Here is a 5,256-nt window from a genome sequence, read left to right on the forward strand (position 1 = left end):
TGGGCCAGGACAGTTGTCCTGATCACTGCAAAAAGATCATTCACCTAATAACTCTAAACAATTATGTCTGGTGTGTTTCTGTTAGATGACTATGGCAATGATGTGACAATGATTTTCTCAAAAATTTTACTAAGCCTTCCCTTTTTTTTAGCAGCACCCTGGCCTCATCTCCTGTCCAAGCTGTTACTGGACTCCGATTCTGACACTTTCTAGGCTACCTCGGCTGACCCACTGGACTCCATTCCATCTAAACATTTTTGTAGGCCTTACAAGTGTATTTAGGTAACTATCGATACTATACTGTATTGCTTTACGTTCATATTTAAATAAATGAGCTGAAAATGTTTGTAGTATTCTATTCAATTTTATTTATATAGCTCCAAATCACAACAACACTTATCTCACAGCACTTTTCATCAAGAGCAGGTCTAGACCGTACTCTCTGATGTTATTTACAGAAACCCAACAATGCAAGCACTAGGCTACAGAGGCAAGGTTCCTTTTAAGAGGCAGAAACCTTGAGCAGAACCATGGCTCAGGGTGGGTGGCCATCTGCCTCAACCGGTTGGGGGCGAGAGAAAGAGAGAGAGCCGGAGAGAGGGAGGGAGGGAGAGAGGAGCAGCCTACACAATATACACACAGAGGTACAGACAGTAGCGGCAATGTTGCCATAGACAGAGCGAATAATGGTACAGATATTCATAGCAATGTTTATGATAATATTTGCAATGATAATAGTAATAGGACTAGTAACAATAATCGTAACAGAGGGTGTCGCACAGGAACATGGGGGCAGCAGGTGACTCGCAACCACAGATCCAGGCTCCACAGCTCCAGAGCCAGAAACACCTGCAGAAAGTGATAGGAGGGAGAGGAGAGGGACGAGAGAGCAGTCTTCTATAGTCTACATTTTCATGATTTAATACATGAAGTTGTGTGGACTACACAAAATGTTGAACCTTCCTGTCAGTTATATAATGCTTTGTAAAAGTACATTATTACCAGACATTCTTTATTCGATAAATCCCACTCAGGGATATTGGATTTCAATAAGTTGTAACATACTGTGATGTAAAATGACTGAAGCTGCTCTATACAGTATATTTATAGATTCCACCCTCTCCCACCACATTGAAGGTAGAATACAATCAATTCAAATAGTGTTAAAACACCAGTTCCTCCCTCTCCCCATCTTTGTCCATACTAAAAAGAAGAGATGAAACATTGTGAATAATATGGACAAACTAACAGAGCAAAGTATGCAGTATATTTATTCTCCTTCATAAGTTGCCTTGCATTTTGTCTTTTTGTGGGTTACTCAAATGGTGAGTGGTTTACATAATCATACAACTCTACAACCCACTAGTGCCAGCAAACAATTAACAGCCCCGGGCTGAAGGACTGTGGCACAGCTTCATGTCTAAACATGGACATATCAATGAATCTCTATTTTGTAAAAAGGTTACAAAGACTCCTTAACAATTATATAGTATTTGTGCATTCAATATTTTCATATTTTTGAAAAAAAAAAATGCAATTTCACATAGCAACATCTACAATTGAAATTGCCTCAGGGCGCTTTATATAGCCCAGACCATGAACCGCCTACATTAGAGTAACCACTACATGTACAGTGCTGAGCTAAATTTATTTTGTATCCACATAGCATTAGTATACAGGTGCTGGTCATATAATTAGAATATCATAAAAAAAAAATTAATTCAATAATTTCATTCAAAAAGTGAAACTTGTACAATGTATACATTCATTAAGCACAGACTGATATATTTCAAGTGTTCATTTCATTTAATTGTGATGATTACAACTGACAACTAATGAAAATCCCAAATTCAGTATCTCCGAAAATTAGAATATTACTTAAGACCAATACAAAAAAAGGATTTTTAGAAATGTTGGCCAACTGAAAAGTATGAACATGAAAAGTATGAGCATGTACAGCACTCAGTACTTAGTTGGTGCTCCTTTTGCCTGAATTACTGCAGCAATGCGGCGTGGCATGGAGTCGATCAGTCTGTGGCACTGCTCAGGTGTTATGAGAGCCCAGGTTGCTCTGATAGTGGCCTTCAGCTCTTCTGCATTGTTGGGTCTGGCGTATCGCTTCTTCCTCTTCACAATACCCCACAGATTTTCTATAGGGTTAAGGTCAGGCAAGTTTGAAGGCCAATTAAGAACAGGGATACCATGGTCCTTAAACCAGGTACTGGTAGCGTTGGCACTTGTGCAGGTGCCAAGTCCTGTTGGAAGATGAAATCTGCATCTCCATAAAGTTGAAGCATGAAGTGCTCTAAAGCTTCCTGGTAGACGGCTGCATTGACCGTGGACCTCAGAAAACACAGTGGACCAACACCAGCAGATGACATGGCACCCCAAACCATCACTGACTGTGGAAATTTTACACTGGACTTCAAGCAACGTGGATTCTGTGCCTCTCCTCTCTTCCTCCAGACTCTGGGACCTTGATTTCCAAAGGAAATGCAGAATTTACTTTCATCAGATAACATAACTTTAGACCACTCAGCAGCAGTCCAGTCCTTTTTGTCTTTAGCCCAGGCGAGACGCTTCTGATCCTGTGTCTTGTTCAAGAGTGTCTTGACACAAGGAATAAGACAGCTGAAGCCCATGTCTTGCATACGTCTGTGTGTGGTGGCTCTTGAAGCACTGACTCCAGCTGCAGTCCGCTCTTTGTGAATCTCCCCCACATTTCTGAATGGGTTTTGTTTCACAATCCTCTCCAGGGTGCGGTTATCCCTATTACTTGTACACTTTTTTCTACCACATCTTTTCCTTCCCTTCGCCTCTCTATTAATGTGCTTGGACACAGAGCTCTGTGAACAGCCAGCCTCTTTAGCAATGACCTTTTGTGTCTTGCCGTCCTTGTGCAAGGTGTCAATAGTTGTCTTTTGGACAGCTGTGAAGTCATCAGTCTTCCCCATGATTGTGTAGCCTACAGAACTAGACTGAGAGACCATTTAAAGGCCTTTGAGGTTTTGAGTTAATTAGCTGATTACAGTGTGGCACCTGGTGTCTTCAATATTGAACCTTTTCACAATATTCTAATTTTCTGAGATACTGATTTGGGGGTTTTCATTAGTTGTCAGTTATAATCATCAAAATTATAAGGAATGAACACTTACTTATTATATCAGTCTGTGTGGAATGAATGTATACATTATACAAGTTTCACGTTTTGAATGGAATTACTGAAATAAATCAACTTTTTGATGATATTCTAATTATATTACCAGCACCTGTACACTAATGCTATGTGGATACAAAATGCATCTTCACTTGACCAAGACTGAACGACCATCATTGGCATCTTCACCTGAGGCCAATAGGTTACGTTTGTTCAGTTTCCTGGGAAGTGATGAAAGGACCACATTGTAAGTGGGGGATAAGTGGTGGCTTAGACCCCCTCTTCTGTTAAGCGACGGCTTCTCAACCCGGGTGTAGATGGCTTCCTTGACACCTCTTTCAAACCATCCATCTTCTCTGTCTAAAATGTGCACCTGGTGGTCCTCAAACGAGTGTCCTCTGTCCTTCAGATGTAGGTAAACTGTTGAGTCTTGACCTGAGGAGTTGGCCCTTCTGTGTTGAGCCATGCGTCTGTGAAGTGGTGGTTTAGTTTCCCCAACTGTGCGGTCTTTGGGTAGACCATCATCTGTCTTAGTGTGTTCTTGGGTTTAAAAAACACAGGGATGTTGTGTTTCTTCAAAATCCTACTGAGTTTCTCTGATACTACAGAAATATTTCAGGCCTTTTCTTGTTTCTTTGTGCCCCACGATAGAAACCGGGAAATTGTCTACAAAAATATAAAATACGGTGGTTAAAAAAGGAATGTCACCTGATCAAAATAATGGTTTCAGAGAATGGCGAGAACAAGACATAAATCAAAAATTAGGCAAATACAAGCCTTAGAAAGAATCACAATGGCCATACTTAAGCAAATACATGACAATGACTAGCTCCACCTACAAAACCTAAAAATGGTTTTATTCGAGAGCTATGCAAAATGACATTCCTTGCACTTTACCATAAATAGTGGGATATTTTATTTGTTGATTAAAACTCAACGGAGTAAAATTTTCCCCACAGGTGACTCATTTGTATTAGATGTTGTAAGAAAAAAAATATGTTACATGATGTATATCTGTAAAGATTCTCAGTCATCCAGGTCATAGTTATCCAAACAAGGTTAAAGTCAAGGGCAACATGATGTACATTTTTAATTTGAGCTTTTAAGTAGCTTTAGTTAACCAAAATAGATTTCTCCCAAGGGTAGCTTAGTTGTAGTTCAGCGTCTTTCAGTGTCAACTGTCAACTTTGAAAGCTATGCTTTAAAAATTGCTTTTCCAACACTGAATATAGAGTACTAATTCAGAGCTTAGAAGAAATGACTATGCATGTATAATTATTTAAAAACATTTAATTACCTTCTTAACTCATGCTGGACCCTCTCACTGGGTGTTGGAGGAGTCCTAGTAGCCTGCCCTGTAGCCTGCCCTGTAGCCTGCTCTGTGGCCTGGCCTGTTAAATTTCTTGATATTATATTTATCAGGGCCTTGGCGGCAGATTCAACTGTACTTTGTGGTCCATCCTGATTTCAAGAGAGAAAGACAGAAAGACAGAAATGCATTAGTATTACAATTATCATTAACATGTAATAACTATCATTCTACAACTATTAAGATTTTTAACAAGGGTTGCAATAAAATTGGGATCAAAAAAAGACAGGGTCCTATGATTGCCCCACATTGGTGAAAATATTTGTTGTTATCATCAGTAGTTACACTGCAGTTTACAAAGTCAAGTAAAACCAAGTGTTCTCTTACGAGAGGTTCTCTCGTATTGCGTAAGCTAGCTTACGCTACGGGAAAGATTCATCTTTTCTGAGATATTGAAGCCAAAAAATTATCCTTAATTTTTGTATCCATTGTCAACGCAGTGCGGCAGCTGCAGACCTTGAGCGGGCTAGTTAGCGAGCTCATAGGTTGCTCTGCGGCAACTGCTGCAGCCTATAGACGAGCTTGGGCGAACTCGCATCCAATGAGAGGCGTCCGCGCGCTCACTGCATCAAAGCCCGCCAAAATGGGCGTGACTTGAGTGCATATAAGCGTAGTTCGTAGGCTGGAACCCTGATTTTCATCTCTTCAGCAAAGCTCTTCGCATCGCTGACCTGGAAGCCGCGTCGCCGTTCGAGGGGCATCAAGCAAGCGTGGACAGCGCTAGAAGAAG

General features: G+C 40.5%; 1 long non-coding RNA gene across 1 annotated transcript; it reads right to left on the reverse strand.

Annotated features, from left to right (window-relative positions):
* Nucleotides 1-354: 354 nt before the first annotated feature.
* Nucleotides 355-4,575, reverse strand: LOC127636070 (uncharacterized). The gene is made up of 3 exons (XR_007969549.1): nt 4,455-4,575; nt 3,347-3,823; nt 355-849 (listed from the first exon to the last, which is right to left on the reverse strand). It is a non-coding gene; the product is annotated as an uncharacterized LOC127636070 (long non-coding RNA).
* Nucleotides 4,576-5,256: the final 681 nt, after the last annotated feature.

Source organism: Xyrauchen texanus, chromosome 43, assembly GCF_025860055.1.
Source record: "Xyrauchen texanus isolate HMW12.3.18 chromosome 43, RBS_HiC_50CHRs, whole genome shotgun sequence".
Classification (NCBI taxonomy): domain Eukaryota; kingdom Metazoa; phylum Chordata; class Actinopteri; order Cypriniformes; family Catostomidae; genus Xyrauchen; species Xyrauchen texanus.